The sequence below is a fragment of the Schistocerca piceifrons genome, chromosome 3 (genome assembly GCF_021461385.2).
Source record: "Schistocerca piceifrons isolate TAMUIC-IGC-003096 chromosome 3, iqSchPice1.1, whole genome shotgun sequence".
NCBI classification, from domain to species: Eukaryota; Metazoa; Arthropoda; class Insecta; order Orthoptera; family Acrididae; genus Schistocerca; species Schistocerca piceifrons.
In genome coordinates, this window is record NC_060140.1 from 468,985,996 (window position 1) to 468,999,099 (window position 13,104).

A 13,104-nucleotide genomic window follows, 5' to 3' on the forward strand; every position below is an offset into this window, starting at 1 on the left:
GCAGTAAACTACGAGGAAGAGCAACAAGAAGGTGGTTGGATCAAGTGAATAAGATTACTGGCCTACCTCTCCACATTATATTAATAACAGCTAAACATTACTGTGGATGGAGACATCTAGACAAAGGTCCAGATACTTCAGAAATAATGAAGAAATGAGGTCACGACACTTAGCAACGAATAAATCCGACTAAAGGTGAATATCAGTTTATGAGTTACGAAGACTTTACTGAAGAAATTTGGAGGGTAATTTCGGTCAAAAAACACTTCAGACAACAATAGAATATAAGCTTCTGAAATGTGTTGTATAGAAGAATGCTGAAGATTAAATGGATAGATAGGACAACAAATGAGGAGGTACTGAACTGAACTTCGAAAAAAAAATTTATTCCACAATTTGAACAAAAGAATGATTATTTGGTAGGATCAAGGAATTATCGGTTTTGTAATGGGAGGAAGTGTGAGACTGTATGTTTGAGGAGCGGGAGGAATAAAATTGTTGCTGGGCAAAAGGGCGTGAATACAGTAAGCAAGCTCGAATGAATGTGGGCTGCGGTAGTTATGCAGACAAAGAGTCTTGCACAGGATTTGCTTTGGGCTGAAGATCGCAACAATAGCAACAACACTGTTTAAAATTTGCAGCCGGAACATAATATCTTACTATCGAAAAGTAGTTTTATGATTATAAAGTGCTTTTGATGTTGATTTTATTTTGAACCTATAACTAATGTGACGGAATATTGCCTCGTGTATTCGAATTTCAAATTAAAAACGGACTTCCTCTAACGTAAAAGAGAGAAAACCTCATTTCGCAGAGCAGTCTTTATTAATAGTCTTTATTCTAAGGTAAGAACAGTTCTTTCAATTAGTCCGTAGGTGACAGAGTACAGTCGTTATTTTGAAACCTACATTTCGATCAAACGACAAGGGATACCGGTTGCTGGTGAATTACGCAGTAAACGAAAAATTTTGTTTGTTGTTGTGTTTTCAGCCAATTATAATAACGAAATCTTGTGCAGCTTTTGGTTACGTGGAAAAACATGTGAAAGCAATACTATCCTGTGCCGCCAGTGAGTCCTTACATAAATTAAAAAATTGCCAACATACTTCTCAAAATCAAGGCATTAAATTATATGTTGAAACAGAGGCTACTCATCTGTTGAAAAATTTACATTTGTATATAAATTTTCCGAATTAGTATGTTATCCATCCTCAGAAACTGTAGACGTATATAGAGAAACAATAAGAAACCAGTTGCAATAAAGTAATTTAATTTCTTTACCCTTCTTCAGAGGGTTATACCTATCGCATTATTTTCGAGAGTCATTAATGAGAAGCATCTTATTGTTTGCGAGTGTCAACAGCAAAATGCAGCTTATTGTTGACTCTCTAAAATAATGTGATAGATACAACCTTATGAAGACGGGCACTAAGGGCACGAAACCGGTAAAGAAATTAAATTATTAAATTTTGTCTTATGCCATTGGTGGCTTATTATTTCTTTATACATTCTGAATTAGTAGATAACTGCCATATATCCTTTCATAAAAGTGCATACAGGAATTTGTTAAATATTGATTACGTTCTTGTTCACGATATAGGCCTAAACTCCATAACTTCTGTTCGTATAATCATCAGTACCGGTAACGGTTTGCCCGTTGGTATGGTACAAAGGAATGTTGCTTTGGAAAGGAAACATTTTCAAGGCAAAAGACCCTAGAATGTTAAGCAGTTAACATTTTTGGCCCGAATGTAGTTACAATGGAGCTCGAATAAAATGTCACCTCCGCAGAACATTTAAACTATAAGAAGTACTTTACCTGTGCTTTTATTTATCACTGCAAACAAAATAATTCTCACATGTACGTATGTAAATACATCTAGCTGTTTCTATGGAACTCCATGAGAAACACCGTGATTAGTGTCGTTGAAAAATAACTGCTATTCTGTTCTTCTTCATCCTTATCTTGTTCCGTCCGTCACTATGTTATACAGTTGCCAGCAATGTTAGTGGCGGTGGCAGGTTGCATTTTCTGACGCCACGCCTCCGCCCGGGGCGGAATTCATGTACCCCATCCGTCTGAGTCCAGGGTAAAGCCCATTCTCACGTTGGAGGTCGTTTTCTAAACATTTGCGCATAGTGTATCTGAGGCAGGACGTGGGAACAAGCGCGGTACTCAGCTAGTTAGGTGTGGGAAGCCGCCCTGAAACCACACCGAGGCTGGCCGCCTCACCGACCCTAACAGTTAATCCGGTGGGTGGAATGATAATTAAATCAATACCCTAAGCTGCCGACAGGCGTTGATATACATCAACGGGGACAGTTGAAAATGTGTGCTTAAAGCGGGACTCGAACCCGCGATCTCCTGCTTACAAGGCAGACGCTCTATCCATCTGAGCCACCGAGGGCACAGACGATAGTGCGACTGCAGGGATTTATCCCTTGCACGCTACCCGTGAGGCCCACATTCCCAACTTAATGTCCACACACTACATTCGTAGTGCCCCCGCCCACTACACTCACTCGCGGCAGATAATCTTACCGGGTCCCGTAATAGTTCGGGCTATGCGTGTGCATCCAGCACAGAAGAAGAACGTCAATGGCCGGTTAGCCTTAACTATGTGGAGATGGTATCTGTTCTTTCGGACATGTCCGACACCTAAATGTCCGAAAGAACAGATGCCATCTTCATACCACTGGGTGGATTCGGTGCGGGGGCGGCGCGCCTCGCCGAAACCCAGAAGAGGCGCATCAACGCGCTCAGCTATCCGGACGGGTCGAATAATACCTGATAATATCAGTCCTGAAACTGAAAAGAAAACTTTAGTACCACAGTTTGGTATACATACTTGAAAATGTTAGTTGACAAATTTTATTATTTTAGCATTCGTAATTGATGAAATTTATATAGGTCCACAGATCCAGAACTCAATAAATGAAGATTTTGATAGGACTAAACTTTTACATGTATACTGTGCTTCTTGTCTTAATATTGTTTCAGTATTTGTTGCTGACTACAATATTTTGGAAATCGGACAGGAAGGTGATGAAGACTTCATGGGAGATAAGATTCTGCGAGAATAAATTTACAGAACACTGGAAGACCCAATACCGAGCAAAGGACTGAGTTCCTTGGGAGGTCCACCCGTGACAATTATTCCATCTAATATGCAAGACATATAAGATACGTGAAATACCCTCAGACTTCAACCAGAATGTGTTAATTTTAATTGTAATTACCAAGTCATCAGTTTAACAAGTCACGATTGTAAAATACTGTCACGAAATACTGGGAGAAGAACAGAAAAATTGTTACCAGCGGCCGTCGGTTCAAATGGCTCTGAGCACTATGGGACTTAACTTCTGAGGTCATCAGTCCCCTAGAAGTTATAACTACTTAAATCTAACTAACCTAAGGACATCACACACATCCATGCCCGAGGCGGGATTCGAACCTGCAACCGTAGCAGTCGCGCGGTTCCGGACTGCGCGCCGAGAACCGCGAGACCACCGCGGCCGGCACCGGCCGTCGGGCAAGATCACTTTGGGTTCCGGAGAAATATGGGAACATGCTACACAATACTGATCCACGATTCGTCTTAGAAAATAGGTTGAACAGCAAACCTACGTTTATAGCATTTACAGATTTAGAGACGACTTTGACTGGAATACACTCTTTGAAATTCAGGTGGGGTAGAATTATGGGGAGCGAAAGGTTATCTCCAATTTGTATAGAAACTCGAGTGCCTTTATAAGACAAGAAGGAAACGTAAGGAAAGCAGTAAATTGAGAATTGAGTGAGACAGAGTTGTAGACTATCCTTGATCTCATGTAATATGTATATTGAATAAGTTGTAAAGCAGCGGAAAAGCAGTAAAGAGTTTGAGATTTGCCGATGACTTCGTAAGTTCATGAGAGCAGTCTAGGACTTGGAATACCAATTGAAAACAATAGATAGTGTACTGAGAAGACAGTAAAGAAATTATAAGACGAGTATCAACAAAAATAAAACAACAATAATGGAATGTAAACGAATTAAATGATGTGTTGTCGTGGGAATTAGACCAGGAAATGAAACCCTAAAAATAATAGTTGAGTTTTGGTATTTGGGCAGAGATATAACTGATGATAGACGAAAGATGCAAGTTTATAAAATGTAGCCTGACAAATAAAAAGAAAAGACAAATAATAAGAAAAGTGGCCGAGAAAACTAATTCCTTAGCAACGAATCTAAATATAAGAGCTAGGAAGTCTTTATTTAAGCTGTTTGCCTGGAGTGTGGCCTGTTAGGGGAAAGAAGAGACTAGTAATTTTTTTAAATGCTGTGATACAGAAGAACAGAGTGAATCAGGGGAATATGGTAATCAAGGTATGATGCCTGTTTGCTCGTGTTACTTCACTGTGTCACGAAAGCACAGCACTCGGTGGTCCATTGCATCCCTGAGTCCAAGTCTCGAGCGGCAAGCGGTAGGTGCAGTTGGTACGAATATTTTTCCCCTTTGAGAGAAAGAAAAAACTCTGGTATGTATTAAAATTTACGCTGCAGTAATCGCAAATGTATTTAAAAACAACAGTAGTGATTTCTATATTTTTTACCGGTTCTAACCTTTTGTTTACCAAGTACTCTATCTATATCGTCGATGATATGTGACCCAGTTACCTCCAGTTTGCTGTCATATCGGAACACGTATCCCAACTTCCATCTCATTACGGTACCTACGACAGACGCCATATTTTCTTTGGGGTAAGAAACACACTCTTAATAACTTTTTTTACATTTATTTTTTTGTATAAGATGTCTAGAAATTTCGTAAGGACTACAAATAGAGGCCAGTGGAATGAAGAAAGCCTCCAGCTAGCAATAGAGTGCGTAAAACTAGCGCCACGAACTGTTGTCGACCTTCTCAGGAATATGGGATTTTGTATCAGACAAGAGTAACGACTGTTCTGTAAAACAGTCAATATCAACCAAAGAACCGTCAGTAATTGCAATATAGACTTTTATTTCCTAGTACTTGATAGTAAAATGTACTATAAAATTAGTGAAGGTATCAGTTTTGTTTTGCCGTCTTACCGCGACCTTCGGTTTGAGATGCCCAGTAGGCCAACCTGTACAAAACCAATTATTATCGGACATAAAACTTGTGATTTTGTCACATATATCGGTTTTCAGTTTGAAGAAATCTTGCCAAACGCGTGTGTATCGTCTCCTAAATTCCCACCGTAATTTTATGTAGATCACTTTGGTAATGGGAGATATATACCGAGGTGATTAAAGCCATGGAATGGCAATAGGCACGTGTACAGATGACGATAGTGCAGCGTACACAAAGGTATAATAGGTCAGTGAATTGGCTTAGCTGTTATTTGTGCTCAGATGATTCGTGTGATAAATGTTTCCGACGTGATTACGGGCGCACGAGAATTAACAAATTTTGGACGCAGATTGGTAGTTGGAGCTAGACGCATGTGACATTCCATTTCGGAAGCGTTAGAGAATTCAGTATTCCGAGATCCATAGTGCCAAGTGTGTGCCGACAATACCAAATTTCTGGCATTACCTCTCACCACAGGGAACGACGTGGCCGACGGCCTTCACTTAGCTACCGGGAGCAGCAGTGTTTGCTTAGAGTCGTGAGTGCTAGCAGACAACGAATTCTGCGTGAAATAGTCGCAGAAATCTACGTGGGACGTATGACAACGTACTCGTTAGGCCGGTGCGGCGAAATGGGCTGTGGCAGCAGGCGACCGACGCGAGTGCCTCAGCTGACAGCACGACATCGCCTGCAGCGCCTCTCCTGGGCTATTGACGTTATTTGTTGGATCCTAGACGACTGGAAAACCGTGGCCTGGCCAGGAGAGTGCCGATTTCAGTTGGTAACAGCTAGTGGTAGGGTTCGAGTGTGGTGCAGACCGGTCATTAAATGTAAATGATTATGCTGGGCTACTGGAGACCATTTGCTGCAGAGAACGATGGAATCTTTGTGGGTAACAACGCGCTATGTTTCCAGGCTGCAATTGTTCGCTATTGGTTTCTGGACGGTTCGAGTGAATGGTTTGGGCACTCAGATCTCCCTACGTGAATGCCATCGAACATTTACGGGAAATAAATGAGAGATCATTTCGTACACAAAATCTTGCACCGGCAACATTTCCCTAAGTCCCATAAGTTTTCACACACATTTGAACATTTTTTTGGCGACATTTTGCTATTCATGGACGTCTATAGAGGCAGCATTGCTCAATATTTCTGCACGGGACTTCGAACGCCTTATTGAGTCCATGCCACCTCGAGTCGCTGCACTACTCCGGGAAAAAGTAAGCCCGAAAAGATATTAGGAGGTCTCCATAACTTTTGCGACGTCAATGAATGGCCGGCGGGAGGGGGGGGGGGGTGTCGAGGGTAGAAAGGGGGGGGAGAGGAGGGCTTCGTACAGGGAGACTAAGAAAAAACTGGAATTTTGTGGTGAGTTCCTTTGGGACCAAACTGTTGAAGTCATCGGTCCCTACGCTTACACACTACTTAATCTAACTTAAACTAACTTATGCTAAAGACAACACATACTCCCATGCCCGAGGGAGGACTCTGTCCTCCAACGGAAGGAGCCGCGCGAATCGTGGCAAGGCGTCCTAGACCACTCGGCGGAGAGTAAGACTTCTCTACTGTCAACAGATTGATACTGATGCAGATCGCCGTAGTTATGCCGAGATGGAGATGCACAAGATAGAGCTGCTGCAAACCAGTTTTCGAACTGAAGACCACAACAATATCCTCGTGGATCAGCTACGAAGGAAGTTACTGCTGCTACAGGCGACGAATTTATCGAAATTTCCCTTAAAATACGTCGTTAACATACGTCTACACTTCGCAAATGACGCCATTGTACGACAGGCCACGGCGATCCAACGTCGCGTCAACGACGGCTATTCAAGTCTGCTCAAAATCGCTTTACGTATCTTTCTCGCAAAGGAAAGGCGCGGTACTGCCGTTGCGGTAACGAAGTTGGTTTTTAGTAACAGGATCAGTACGCAGAACAGTACGACCAGGACAGTATAGCGATGATATCTGCTCGTCCGTTCTCCCACGAGCGGTCGCTGTCCGTACGTCACTTGCGACCCGCGACGCCATAAACAACGGAAGAACGTGTGACCGAGAATGCCGCAGCTGGAGATAGCAACAGAGATGTTCCGGCCCACCTACTCCAGCCGCGAGCCGCGTTTGCCACTTCCGGGACGCCACGAGCAGTACTTACGGTGGTGTGACTGCTCAGCCACCATGTGCCCTAGAACTCCTCTCTGGTCGCACTATACCGGGTCACGGATGCAGCCCCCTGTGCTTGTACGACCTGCGGAACTCTTCAAAATGGTTCAAAGGCTCTAAGCACTATGGGAACATCTGAGGTCATCAGTCCTCTAGAACTTAGAACTACTTAAACCTAACTAACCTAAGGACATCACACACATCCATGCCCAAGGCAGGATACGAATCTGTGACCGTAGCAGCAGCGCGGTTCCGGACTGAAGCGCCTAGAACTGCTCGGTCACAGTGTAAGTAGGCTGTTTATGTTTTTTTAATGGCAACGTTACGTAGCGCTCTGTATGAAAATCACTGGCTGTGCTGTGTGCAGTCTGTGGCCAGTTTGCATTGTTGTAAGCCATTGTAGTGTTGGGCAGCTGGATGTGAACAGCGCGTAGCGTTGCGCAGTTGGAGGTGAGCCGCCAGCAGTGGTGGATGTGGGGAGAGAGATGGCGGAGTTTTGAAATTAGTAAGACTGGATGTCATGAACTGCTATGTATATTATGATTTTTCAACACTATTAAGGTAAATACATTGTTTGTTCAATATTAAAATCTTTCATTTGCTAACTATGCCTATCAGTAGTCAGTGCCTTCCGTAGTTTGAATCTTTTATTTAGCTGGCAGTAGTGGCACTCGCTGTATTGCAGTAGTTCGAGTAACCAAGATTTTTGCGAGGTAAGTGATGTGTGTCAGTTTAAGCATAGTCGTATATAATTTTTCAAAGGGGACGTTTCAACAGCAGCCGGCACGGAACTCTTCTACATCTGCATCTACGCATACGTACGCCGCAAGCCACCATACGTACCACGTGGCCGGCACGAAAATAGGCCTTCTAGGTCATCTCGCCGTCTTGCAGCATTGCCAGTTTTTTTTTTTACAGTGATAATTTCAAATTTTCGTAAAAATTAAAAAAATATTGGGCAACTATTTTTAGTCTAGAATATGATGGAGTACTTCCCAAAAGAAATTTCTCACTAGCTGATAGGAAAAAAATGAAAACTAACATTACAAGAAACTTTGGAAGAAAATAACTGTAGTAACAGAGTCACTAATATATTTGGACTGAATCGGAAACATGGAAGTATTATGATATAAAAAAGAAAATATTGTAAGAGGTGTGAAACTGTGCCGTCTGTGTAGCGAAAAATGTAGCCGCTCATGAATTTTCGTTCTGTAGGACTGCAAAGAAACTTCCCGCCAGAAAGTTGTTAAGAAAATTACAAAATTATTTTTGGTAACATTTCAGACATCATTATTGTGTCGTATCACGTACAGAGGCAAATTACTTCAGCGATATTCCGTGCGCAGCAGCCCGCGAGCCGTTGTAGGCCGTCGCCAAGAGTTTTTTTCGGACAGCTCGCTTTAATATGACCGAGAATATTCCTTTTTCCCGAAAATATTTTACTGCCTGCTAATACATATCCTTCGTCATTGCATCCATCACTCAAAACGTCAATATATACTACGCAAAAGTAATTTTAGTTATTTTGAAGCCAATATTTTCACTGAAGTCGAGCAAAATATTTGTTCGAAAGGTTTTATGAAAGCCAAGTTTTATCTAAATTTGCTGTAAGCCTATTATTCTCAGCACTCAATACGTGCTTGGTACACAAAAATCTCGTTCTTACTGCTGCAATGTCCCGGTCTTGTGTTACAAATTTCGTCCATCATTACAGTTTCTGGGCCGGCCGGTGTGGCCGAGCGGTTCCAGGGGCTTCAGTCTGGACCGCTACGGTCGCAGGTTCGAATCCTGCCTCGGGCATGGATGTGTGTGATGTCCTTAGGTTAGTTAGGTTTAAGCAGTTCTAAGTTCTAGGGTACTGATGACCTCAGATGTTAAGTCCCATAGTGCTCAGATCCATTTGAACCATTACAGTTTCTGAATTAAATCCAAGTGTGCGGAGAAGACAGTGCATTGAAGTGACTGGCCAGAATAAACAATTTTATCACGGAAATTATCCTGTATTTCTCTAGACATCGGATACTATCCTCTGTCATACCAAAGTAATACAGTTCTACGTTCTAGCTTTTTGTAAAAGTCATCAAATATTGTAGAGTTCTATGTTCTTCTCGGAGAATTAGAATAGGTTCTGGGAATGTTCTGTTGTTACTGAACTGTTTATATATACGGTCGATACAGAAGCACCATAACGTTTTGTCATTTTATGAACTGCATTACCCTTACTACGAAACAACCAGTAAATCCGTCTATGAAAAATGAGTTAAATTTCGAATGTACAAGTAAAGCGGATGCAGTAAGGTTATATCCGAATGTAAAGACAGTCGATTCAGGTTTTTAGGAAAAAACTGTTGTTATTGAATGCAGAATTTACAGTCTTATTTTAATTGACAGTTACTGTCGAGTAAACTAATCGCCACCACTTGTGATAAATTTATCAGACGACTACTGTAAGGGACAAGCATTCGCAGTATGTCCTCTATAACTGAAATGAATAGACAAACTTTTAAATCGTCAGCTTTTCACATAGACGTCACTTACCTGGCTCCGTGCCTTCATATTCACTGTCGCTTGTTTTAGATAGGTGTATCATCACAGATTCCACTATGGTGTCTCTTAAACACTGGTTCAAGAAATCAGTTTCTTGCAGTGCTTCTGCGTATTTTACTCACCTCTCCCAGTCCTGCTGAGTAACATTGTCAAGAGCTTCGTGTGTTACCTTCTCGACATGAGCAAGTTCGAAAGTAGTATTTGTTTTCACTGCTTTTCCCTTTACTTGGGCCCATATCAGTTCAATGGAATGATACTGGCAGTGATGCGGTGGTAGACGTACCACTTTGTGTCCCCTTTCGTTTGTCAGGTGATCTAATTCGTAAGTGTTTTTGGCACCCACGATTTATTCCTGAGACAGGAGTTCAGTCTTCGTTTCATCGACTGAAAATGAAACATTCTCTCTATTTAACAGTTCCATAATATCTGCCTTGCGCCAATTTGAACGTGGAAACTTTCCTATCTGAACGGAGTGGTAGCTGGCGTTATCCATCAATAAATGGACCCTTCTTCCAGCGCAGACAACAGTTGAATGATCCAATTCTTAAAAACTTCTCCATTGCTTTCTGAAAGGTAATCAGATTGGCAAGAACTTCTCCCACCACTAAAAACAAGTTTGGCCTCTGGTGTGATGCCTGTGGTTCATGAACCAGCGTGGGCGATGATAAATCGGCCACCTCTACTGGTAGGAACTTTCAAACCACCGTTTACTTTGGAGTCGTGCCATATATACTTATTGGTGTGGTTCTGTGAAACCCAAGTTTCATCCAAATACACTTCAGGCCTGGTGTCTTCAGCACACAAGAAGTGCATTGTACACAAAAACTTCGGTCTTGCTGCTGCAATGTCTCTGCGCTCCATTAAGAATTTCTGTCGGTCATTAATCTTCTTCAATTGGAAACCAAGGGAGCTGAGAAGACGAAGAACGAAGGTCTCTGAGCCCGAGTAATTAATTTTTTGACGGAGGTCAGCCTGTATTTCTTTAGCCGTTGGATACTCTCCTCTATCGTAATATCCAAATACAGTTCTACGCACTAGCTCTTTGTTATAATCGTCAAAGTCGTTTGATTTCCGTTCACGCTTGTAGCCCTTTCTTGGAGAATCGAAACACTCATTCATGTCTGTAGATCCTGCCAATGACACATATTTGCTAACATGGCCTACAGTTGACTTGGAGACACAACACGCTTTAGCAGTAAGTTTATGAATTTGCGCAGAATTTAAGTTATTCCTGGCTTCTTCATTGTCGGCGAGATCAGTATAAAACTTGAGTACATTCGATTTGATAATTATCGATTGTTTATGATTGTCTTTCCGCCCTTTGTGCACACCGACCAGAGGAGTACTACAAGTACGCTGTTGCTCCTGCATTGTTGTTCACCACCGAACACACGTCAAAGCACCTTTCTAAACACAATAAGACCCTGAGATCAGGCGTGAACACTCGATATAGCACGGTAACACTGAGCTTTCGGCTGCTCTGACCTACCGCCCCGCTAATGGTACCTACATGGCAACAAAGCCGAGAGGCGGGCGAATCACGGCCTGCAGCCCCTGCTGGCCGCAGGCAGCGGCCGTGACCTTGAGGACTTTACTTTCATGCCGGTCACTCTAGTCATTCCCTTTCCTGTTCCACTCGCAAATAGAACGAGGGGAAAATGACAGTCTCCTACACCTCCGTATAAGCCCTAACTTCTTATATCCTCGTCGTCCTTACGCAAAATCTACATTGGCGGCAATATAATCATTCTGCAGTCTGCTTCAGACGCTCATTCTCTAAATTTTGTTAATAGTGTTTCTCGAAAAAAGTGTTGCTTCCCTCCAGGTATTCCCATTTGAGTTCCCGTAGCATCACTGTAATACCTGTGTGCTGTTCGAACCTACCAGTAACAAATCTAGCAGCCCGCCTCTGAGTTGCTTTTATGTGTTTTAATCTGACCTGCTGCGGATCCCAAATACTCTAGCGGTACTCAAGAAGAGGTCACCATAGCGTCCTATGTCCAGTCTTCTTACTGAGTGAACCACACCTTCCCAATATTCTCACAATAAACCGTCTTCTCTACCACAATCGTCACTTGCTCATTCCATTTCCTATCAGTTTGTAGCGTTACACCCAGATATCTGAATGACGTGACTGTGTCAAACAGCAGCCTACTAATGCTGTATTCGAACATGACCAGATTGTTTATCCCACTCATCTGCATTAACTTATATTTTTTCTGCATTTAGAACGAGTTGCCGTTCATCACACTGGCTAGAAATTTTGTCTCAGTCATCTTGTAACCTTCTGCAGTCACTCAATGACAACACCCTATCGTACACCACAGCATCATCAGCATACAGCCGCATATTGCTGCCCATACTTTCCGCCAGATTTGCGTGTACAGAAAATAACTGCAGTCCTGTTACCATATCCTGGGGCACTCCTGATGAACGCTCCTGGTGAACACTCGCCGTCGAGGACAGTGCCCTGGGCTCTTATTACTTACGACATCTTTGAGCGACTCACATATATGGAAACCTATTCCACATGCTCGTACCTTCTCTAACAGTCTGCAGTGGCCACCGCGTCAAATGCTTTTCGGAAATGTCAGTTATCCTTCATCAATTGGTCGCAGGATGCGAATATTATGTGAGAAAAGGGCAAGCTAAATATCACATGAGCGATACTTTCTAAAACCGTTCTGATTCGTGGACAGAAGCTTTTCCGTCTCATGTAAATTTGTTATTTTAGAACTCGGTGTATGTTCAAGGATTCTGCAGCGAACCGATGCTAAAGATATGTCTGCAGGCCGATTCTTTTGCTCTTCTATACAGGAGTCACCTCCGCTTTTCTCGTGTCATTGAGATTTTGCGCTGGGCGAGAGATTCGAAATAAATGCAAGCTAAGTAAGGGGTCAATGCCGAGGAGTGCTCTCTGTAAGACAGAACTGGGATACCATCCTGAGTTGGCGACTTTTTTGTTTTCATCCCTGAGTTGTTTCCATATGCCAGGGATGCCTGTTAGTATTTCGTCGATACGGGAGTCCGTGCGATACCAGGTCGTGTCGTCGATGTTGGCTTTATTAGCCTAGCTTTCTCTGTAAGATTGTATTACACCATTCATGCTTTCCAGTGGTTATTTTAAGTTTAAAGGTTATCGCATTGTAATGTAAGCTACCTATTAAAAGTAACAAAGTATTGATGTATAATTATGTGCCAGCACGACTCGCAATCGTTTGAACTAGACGGCGGGTTTATTGTATGTCTGCAGCTATTGTACATAAATAAAAATATAAAAAAATATTTTGTATCCG

General features: G+C 42.4%; 1 non-coding gene across 1 annotated transcript; it reads right to left on the bottom strand.

Moving 5' to 3' along the window:
* Positions 1–2,334: 2,334 nt before the first annotated feature.
* On the bottom strand, positions 2,335–2,403 carry Trnat-ugu. Its single transcript has one exon. It is a non-coding gene; the product is annotated as a tRNA-Thr (tRNA).
* Positions 2,404–13,104: the final 10,701 nt, after the last annotated feature.